This window comes from Corythoichthys intestinalis, chromosome 21 (assembly GCF_030265065.1).
Source record: "Corythoichthys intestinalis isolate RoL2023-P3 chromosome 21, ASM3026506v1, whole genome shotgun sequence".
Classification (NCBI taxonomy): Eukaryota; Metazoa; Chordata; class Actinopteri; order Syngnathiformes; family Syngnathidae; genus Corythoichthys; species Corythoichthys intestinalis.
Window position 1 is genome coordinate 22,394,090 of NC_080415.1, and position 10,095 is coordinate 22,404,184.

Genomic DNA, 10,095 nt, shown 5'->3' on the forward strand with positions numbered 1-10,095 from the left:
AAATTATCCAATAAATTTTGTTCCACTTCACGATTGTGTCCCACTTGTTGTTGATTCTTGACAAAAAATTTAAATTTTATATCTTTATGTTTGAAGCCTGAAATGTGGCGAAAGGTTGCAAGGTTCAAGGGGGCCGAATACTTTTGCAAGGCACTGTAGCTAGAAATGGACGTAAAACAGTCTCGATTCTTGGTTAAAAGCAAAGAAACCATGCAGGTAGCATTTATTTTGCATAAATATTGCGAACTATGAGGCGAGTCAGTTACGAAAATTAGCCCCCGCCGTAGCAGAACAGAGCTTTTTCCGTTAAGAATTCTTGTAAATAAATGCATAAATCCCTGAATTCTTTATAGTTGTGGACGTAAAACATCCTCGATTCCTACGTTAAAAGCAAAAAAAAAAACAAAAAAAAAACGGGCAGGTAGCATTTATTTTGCATAAATATCGGAACTGTGAGGCTAGTCAGTTACGAAAATTAGCCCCATCCATGTGTAAAGAAAGAGCTTTTTCCGTTGAAAATTCTTGTGAATAAATGCCTTAATCACTGAATTCTTTATCGATATGGACGTAAAACAGTCTCGATTCATGATTTAACGCAAAAAAACGGGCATTTGGCAATTATTTTACGTAAATATTGCGAGGTATAATGCCAATGCTGTGGCTGCCAATTTCTCCCATTGATTTTTTTTTTCCACAATGTTTCAAAATGCATGCATGGTACCAAAAATATAATAATTACCTTGAATCCTCGAACAAATCACTCCTGAGACAATCCTTTCTGTGTGTATGCGGTACAGCTTTGATACATTTTTAAAAATCCGGCTTAAATCCTCGCTGCATGTGCTGACTCCAACCTACTGCTACTAAATGAAGTGAGTTTGATCCAGGCCCGTACGGGAAGACGATACGCAGTGAATCCCAAATGTGTCCAGTCAAGTAATTTTGAAGTCTATGGGTTTGATATTGTCACGTTCTGCTGCTGGTCAGATTGTGTTTGGCTGTGGGGGCGTTTCAGACATTACACTTGCAGTTAATTCCTGTTCATCAACAATTTTGTAAAGACGATCCAAGAGAAGGGTGCCGAGATATAACCTTGCTGGTAGCCATTTGACACCTTGAACTTTCGATTTGCTTTGCATTTTGTAATTTCGCCCCTGCCTTGGGTTTTGATCGTCTGCCACTTTTGTTTTTGTATTCCTCTACCTTGTGCAGGTATTTCAGTGTATTTTTAGTTGTTTTATTGGCTTTCTGCCTACCACCTTGGTTTACACTCGTGTTTATAGTATTGATCCCCGTCGACCTCCTGTCACAGACCCGTTTTGTTATTTCCCCTCTTTTGTTTTGTTTTATATTTAATAAACCCTTGAACGCATCCCTCGGTTGTTTGTTGTCAGTTTTGAGGTCCAACTTTGTTTCCTCATTTGCGGACCCTGGAAGATATTGGTATCTGATTTTTAGAGTTTGACAATAACGGGGTGTTGGTTAAAATAATAACTCTAAATAAAACACTTACCGTAATTCTCTGACTTTAAACCGCTACTTTTTTCCCTCATTTTGAATCCTGCGGCTTATAGTCCAGTGCTTATTTGTTGATTTATTTCAGTTAGTAGTTTACACTTTATTTTACAGCGGCGTCCTAAGACTGCCATAAGAATATCATAATTATGACAAGACACTATCATGGGTTTTAATGAATGCATTTGACTGATGTCATTACCTGTCATTTGGCAAATTATGTCACTAACTCTATTTATGTCTATCTCGGACCTTTTACATACATTCAAAAGTGAGATCATTTGCCGGATGACACAAAATGATATCTGTCATAAGCATTTATTAATGCTCGTGGCAGTGTCATGTCATAATTATGATGGTCTTATTACAGTCTTATGGCACCACTGTCAAATAAAGTGTTACAAAATATGATAACGACCAATTCATGTAACAACTGGAACAGTAACTGAAGAAATAATTAGCATAGAATATGAAATATGATCTTTATTTATATTTGTAGCACTGCAATGCATGCTAGGAGGCATGTTGGACAACAGCAGTGTTGACAGCAGGTGGCAGTAGTGGTTGACTGTCTCCCTCAAGGGAGCAGTGATGGCCAAATGAAGCTACTTGAAGCAATGAACCTTTTCAGCCAATTGGTTGAAAGCTTCGTGGTGGTTCATCTGATCTTATGACAATGTTATAATAACACTGTCAAATAAAGTTTTACCAATTAATATCTTTTGGTGTAAATATCCTATAATAGAGTGAGGACAGCTGCGGCTAATAGTCCAGTGCGGCTTATCTATGAAGAAATGCCGTTTTTGTGTCAAATTTGGTTGGTGGCGGGTTATAGTCAGGTGCGCCTTATAGTAAAAAAATTACGATACTCTAATTTTATATTTAGCAGCAAAAAAACAACTATTGCAACTAGAGATGTCCCGATCGATCGCGTCCGATCACGTCATTTTCAAAGTATCGGAATCGGCAAAAAAATATCGGACATGCCTTTTTTTTTATATATATATACAGTGGGGAGAACAAGTATTTGATACACTGCAAATAGGAAAACTCATTGGCAGTTTATCAAATACTTGTTCTCCCCACTGTATATATGTTTTTAATTAAATCGTTTTCTAATTGTATTTAACGTTACAGACATTATATGTTACACTCATCCAGAGTCTTTAGTTTAGGCTTAAGGTAGGGTTATCAAATTTATCATGTTAACGGCGGTAATTAATTTTTCAAAAAATTTATCACATTAAAATATTTAATGCAAATTAACGCATGCGCCGCATGATCCACTCACGCATTGTCGCGTTCAATCTGTAATGGCGCCGTTTTACCTATATATAGAGCTGAAAGGCAGCATAAAATGAGTAGAGTGAATTTTGGCAGCCTTTGGAGCCTTTTTTTAATTGGCTAAAGCCTTACAGTCCCTCTCCCTACGATTAGAATTATCGTGGGAAGCAATGAGAGGAAGAAAGGCAGTAATTGATCTTTTTCTTAACACCCTATGTTATTTCCCAACGCAGAGAAGATATATCAATTGGTACCACTACGCACAGTCATGGTTGCACTTCCCATCATGCTTTTGGGCAGAAAAGTTAAATGGCTACAGTATCATTTACTGAAAGCTCAACAAATACACTAGATGGCAATATTTAGTCACACTATACAAAGTCACATTTATCCTTTAAGAATTACAAGTCTTTCTATCCGTGGATCCCTCTCACAGAAAAAATGTTAATAATGTAAATGCCATCTTGAGGATTTATTGTCATAATAAACAAATACAGTACTTATGTACTGTATGTTGAATGTATATATTTGTCTGAGTTTTATTCATTTTTTTCTTAATGCATTGCCAAAATGTAGAGGATCGGGAAAAATTATCGGGAATGATTGGAATTGAATCGGGAGCAAAAAAAAAGCAATCGGATCAGGAAATATCGGGATCGGCAGATACTCAAACTAAAAGGATCGGGATCGGATCGGCAGCAAAAAAACATGATGGGAACAACCCTAATTGCAACTAATGCAATAAATTTAAAAAATATTATATATATATACGGTAGTTTTGATTTTCCTAATTTTTAGATTTATCAGTCCATTATTCATTGATGAAAATGAATAGAGACTACATTTAAATTGAATGGATACGTTTTGATTAACCAATTTGCTGCATGAATCCAACAAATATTATGGACTTTTAATAATAAGAATAATAAATTTTATTTCAAAGCGCCTTTCACAACACTCAAGGAAACTTTAAAACCGAACATACAAGAGATACTTTTTCCACCCGTACACTTTAAACAGTGAAACTTCCCACACCAGCTCTTTGGGAATGTTTTTGCAAAACGCAACACTGAGAGAAAGTCACACACGTCAAGGTCCCATAAACACTGTTGACACCACACTGTTAGTACATCCTCCCTATGTTCGAGCTTACACACTGGAATCCAGAACAAATACACACAAGTCCTACACACGTGCATGCCAACTCTCGTATGTGTACAACGAGGCTGTTTGATGACGTTCTCATTGGCAAGCAGGTGAGATGGGGCAAGTGGACCATGACGGGAATTGACTGCAGCGTGCGTCTCATAAGGCGCAATCAAAAGCAGCATTGTTTAAGATCCCTAGCAGAAACAACACTGAAATGAACCTACAGGGCACCTGACATACTGCTGATCATATTAGTAATCCACACACTTGTCGTTCCATCACTGAGCTTTGACATTAATGAATTCATTTTTACAGCCTCTCTTTGAAATGACCTGCAGGAGCAAAAAGCTCCGTCTTGCCAGAGACAATAAAGCTGCTGGATTTCTGCACATGTGCCTTTGTGTGGGCGCAGCAGCCTTGTCATAACTCCATCAGCGGGCATTGACTTTCACCGCACACTTCAACGGTTAAAAGACGATGACTTGAAGAGATGGATGGAGGTGTTTGCACAAAAGAATATTTTATTTGCTTCTAAATACCTCGGTGTGAAGGCGAAACGCAGCGGGGGAGTCGGGGTCACCAGACCCAGAGGAAGACCAGTCAGTAAGGCCATCAAACTTATCTGGAAATAAGATTAGTTAATGTTTGCTTATTGGATTTCTAACATGAGATTTGTGGATGACCGATGCACAAAATTTCTTGGGAAATGATTTTTTTCTTTTTTTAATTGATGTCGGTTGTAATCCGAAGCGCTTTGTCATGTTACCGCTGTATCGCCAAAATTGTTACTTTTCAGGAACATTTTAACGGAGCCATTGCATCAGCAAAGAGACGAAGGCATTTTTCGATACGTATTATCAGTCGATTCTTGGGGGGGATGGGGGGGGATCAACTGAAGTATAGTATCGATTTGTGGAAAAAATAAGAAATTATCAAATTTCGTCATGATGCTCACAATTTATCATTGGTTTTTGAGTTGAAAATAATTGGGAAACCCGGACTTAAAAATATAGAGTATGATACAGTTGTGGTCAAAAGTTTACATACACTTGTGAAGAACATAATGCCATGGCTCTCTTGAGTTTCCAGTTATTTCTACAACTCTGATTTTTCTCCGATAGAGTGATTGGAACAGATACTTCTTTGTCACGAAAAACATTCATGAAGTTTGGTTCTTTTATGACTTTATTATGGGTTAACAGAAAAAGTGATCAAATCTGCTGGGTCAAAAATATACATACATGGATCTGAAAAAGCAAATCATTGACTTGAACAGGTCAGGAAAGTCACTTGGAGCCATTTCAAAGCAGCTGCAGGTCCCAAGAGCAACAGTGCAAACAATTGTTTGTAAGTATAAAGTGCATGGCACTGTTTTGTCACTGCCACGATCAGGAAGAAAACGCAAGCTATCACCTGCTGCTGAGAGAAAATTGGTCAGGAGGGTGAAGATTCAACCGAGAATCACCAAAGCAGATCTGCCAAGAATTAGAAGCTGCTGGAACACAGGTGTCAGTGTTTTGCGTGTCAAGCGTGTTTTGCATCTCCATGGACTGAGAGGCTGCCATGCAAGAAGGAAGCCCTTGCACCAAAAGCGGCACCTTAAGGCTCGACTGAAGTTTGCTGCTGATCACATGGACAAAGATAAGACCTTCTGGAGGAAAGTTCTGTGGTCAGACGAAACAAATATCGAGCTATTTGGCTACAATGCCCAGCAATATGTTTGGAGGAGAAAAGGTGAGGCCTTTAACCCCAAGTACACCATGCCTACCGTCAAGCACGGTGGTGGTAGTATTATGCTGTGGGGCTGTTTTGCTGCCAATGGAACTGGTGCTTTACAGAGAGTAAATGGGATAATGAAGAAGGAGGATTACCTTCAAATTCTTCAAGATAACCTAACGTCATCAGCCCGAAGATTGGGTCTTGGGCGCAGTTGGGTGTTCCAACAGGACAATGACCCCAAACACACATCAAAAGTGGTAATGGAATGGCTAAATCAGGCTAGATTTAAGGTTTTCAAATGGCCTTCCCAAAGTCCCATTGAGAACTTGTGGACAATGCTGAAGAAACAAGTCCATGTCAGAAAGCCATCAAATTTAACTGAACGGCACCAATTCTGTCAAGAGGAGTGGTCAAAGATTCAACCAGAAGCTTGCCAGAAGCTTGTGGATGGCTACCAAAAGCGCCTAATTGAAGTGAAAATGGCCAAGGGACATGTTACCAAATATTAGCGCTGCTGTATGTATATTTTTGACCCAGCAGATTTGATCACTTTTTTCTGTTCACCCATAATAAAGTCATAAAAGAACCAAACTTCATGAATGTTTTTTGTGACAAAGAAGTATCTGTTCCAATCACTCTATCAGAGAAAAATAGGAGTTGTAGAAATAACTGGAAACTCAAGAGAGCCATGACATTATGTACTTCACAAGTGTATGTAAACTTTTGACCACAACTGTATATTGAACATCGAGCAGAACATTTTTGTAGTTTTTTTTTTAATCTGTTGTTGGGATTACCAACTCTTTTCCATGTTATCTTATACACAGTGAGGAAAATAAGTATTTGAACATCCTATGATTTTGCAAGTTCTCCCACTTAGAAATGATCGGCGGGTTTAAAATTTTCATGGTAGGTGCTTATCCACTGTGAGAGACAATTTTAATAAATCTAGAAATCACAGCGTATGATTTTTTTTAAACAATTTATTTGTATTATACTGCTGCAAATACAGTGGGGAGAATAAGTATTTGATACACAGTCAATGGGAAAACCCATTGGCAGTGTATCAAATACTTGTTCTCCCCACTGTAAGTATTTGAACAACTGAGAAAATCAATGTAAATATTTGGTACAGTAACCTTTCATTACAATTACAGGAGTAAAACGTTGCCTGTAACTTTTCACCAGGTTTGCACAGACTGCAGCAGGGATTTTGCACTACGGCTCCACACAGATCTTCTCTAGATCAATCAGGTTTCTGGGCTGTCATTGAGAAACACGGAGTTTGAGCTTCTGCCAAAGATTTTCATTGGGTTTAGGTCTGGAGACTGGCTAGGGCCCCGCCAGAACCTTGATATGCTTTTTACGAAGCCACTCCTTGGATTTTCTGGCTGCCGCTTCGGGTCATTGTCATGTTGGAATACCCAGTCACAACCCATTTTCAATGCTCCAACTGAGGAAAGGAGGTTATTACCCAAAATCTCACAATACATTGCCCTGGTCATCCTCTCCTTAATACAGTGCAGTCATCCAGGCCCATGTGCAGAAAAACACCTCCAAGGCATGATACTACCACCCCCATGCTTCACAGTAGGGATGGTGTTCTTGGGATGGTACTTATCATTCTTCTTTCTCCAAACACGATGAGTGGAATTAAGACAAAAAAGTCCCATTTTGATCTCACAATGACCACATGACTTTCTCCCATGCCTCCTCTGGATCATCCAAATGGTCATTGGCAGACTTAAAACACGCCTGGACATGTGGTGGGTTAAGCAGGGGAACCTTCTGTGCCATGCATGATTTTAAACCATGACGTCTTAGTGTATTACCAATAGTAACCTTGGAAATGGTGTTCCCAGCTCCTTTCAGGTCATTTACCAGCTCCTCCTGTGTAGTTCTTGGCTGATTCATCACCATTTTTCGGTAAATCTTGCATGGAGCCCCAGTCCGAGGGAGATTTACAGTCATGTTGTTCTTCAATTGTCAAATAATTGCTCCAACGGCGGAGCTTATATCACCAAGCTGCTTGGCAATTGCCCTGTAACCCTGTCCAGCCTTGTAAAGGTCTACAATTCTGTCTCTGATGTCTTTGGACAGTTCTTTGGTCCTGACCAATTTAGGAATTGGAGTCTTCCTGATTGTATGGGGTGAGTAGGTGTTTATATGCAGCTAACCACCTCAAACAGGTCTCAAAGTCAGACTCAAAAAGTCCACTTTCACTTAATCGTTGGACTTTTTAAAGGCGACTAACAGGTCTTTGAGGGTCACAATTCTAGCTATTAGACAGGTGTTCAAATACTTATTTGCAGCAGTGTAATACAAATAAATTGTTAAAAAAACATTCGCTGTGATTTCTGGATTTTTTTTTTTCTTCAGATTGTCTCTCACAGTGGACAAGCACTTACCATGAAAATTCCAAACACGGCCATCATTTCTAAGTTGAAGAACTTGCAAAATTGCAGGGTGTTCAAATACTTATTTTCCTCACTGTACAGTCCCTGACAAAAGTCTTGTTGCTTATCCATTTTGTAAAAAACAATTGCTAATAAACTGACTTTTAATTATTGAATTGGTTTCACAAATGGCTCATATGAAAGCTAAGACCCTCCCAAATAATGTTGAATGTAAAGAAATATATTTGTTTGACTGAAAATAGAATTATCATTTAATGAAGATATAAAGGTCAAATTTTGGCAAGACAAAAGTTTTGTCGCCTACAGAAAGTAGCGTGAAAATTGAACAAAAAATGTACTTTTGCTACCACCAAACTTCAATGTTTTCTGAGTGACTCTCGGATCCATGCAGGCTCCAGTAGGTCTCATGCAATATTTGTGGCGACTGTGGTGTAATTCAATGGAAGATTCATCTAAAAAAATCCACCTTTTGTCACAAAACAGTGAAGTTTGGTGGTGGCAAAATCATGGTCTGGGGTTACGTCCAGTATGGGGGTGCGCGAGAGATCTGCAGGGTGGAAGGCAACATAAATAGTCTGAAATATCAACAAATTTTAGCTGCCTCTTACATTCCTAACCATAAAAAGGGACAAATTCTGACGCAGGATGGTGCTCCATCGCATACTTCAGTCTCTACCTCAAAGTTCCTTAAGGCGAAGAAGATCAAGAACCTCCAGGACTGGCCAGCCCAATCACCAGACATGAAAAGGATGAAAGAGGAAGCAAGGAAGACGAAACCCAAGAATGTTGATGAACTCTGGGAGGCATGCAAGACTGCTTTCTTGGATGTTCCTGATGACTTCATCAATAAATTGTATGAATCCTTGCCGAACCGCATGGATGCAGTCCTTCAAGCCCATGGATGTCATACAAAATATTAAATTTGGATCTCACAGCACCACTACTTAGTTCACTTATGTAATGTTAATATATTTTTGTATTTGAAGAACATTTTTTGTTCAATTTTCACACTACTTTCTGTAGGCGACAAAACTTTTGTCTTGCCAAAATTTGACCTTTATGTCTTCATTAAATTATATATCTTTTTTCAGTGAAAAAAATATATTTTTGTACATTCATCATCATTTGGGAGGGTCTTAGCTTTCATATGAGCCATTTCTGAAACCAATTGAATACTTACAAGTCAGGTTATTAGCAATTGTTTCTACAAAATGGATAAGCGACAAGACTTTTGTCAGGGACTGTATATATAATACTGTCTGTGACAATATGTGTGGCAACAGACAATGTATTTTACTTTATAACAGGGTCTTTAGCTGAAGTTTTGAGAAAGCTTGACTTCTAAAAATAAATAAATAAATCTCCATCTGATAACTATTTTACATGAACAAACATTTTTATTTATTCTACACAATAATTGTTAATGAATTCTTCATTTTCTGTACGTATCAGTCTAGTCAGGCTGACTATGTGCGACTGGTGCAGTATGAACTGGTTTCTAGCCAAACTTCACGCGCAAAGGTCAGTTCATTACAATTAAAGAGAAAAAAACATCACTGACAAAACAATTTGGAATATATGTGCTCGTCTAGTTCGCACATATTCAAACGAAGGTTAATTATGATAATTCTATTAGCATATTTTGCATTCGCACAACTTTTGATTGTGTTGATTGCAAATGGAAACAACATTTACATAGAGTGGGGGATGGAGTAGGACGACTAGACAAACTGCTCACATTGTCTCACTTTCTTTGCTGTATATGCACCGTGGGGGACAACACAATGGAGAATTGTAACATACTTGTGCACTGTCACTCTTTCTTCAGGTCACACACCACATCCCCCGACTCCCAAGACCCCCCCCCCTCCGCCCCCACACTCAACAAACTCCGCCCTCTTCCTCCCACTTGTGAGGGTGGTTTAAAGTTTCCTACCTCGTCCCCTGATTGGTCGCTCAAGTTTCTTTAGGGGGAATAAACTTTAGAGCTTGACTTAGTGTGGATCAGACA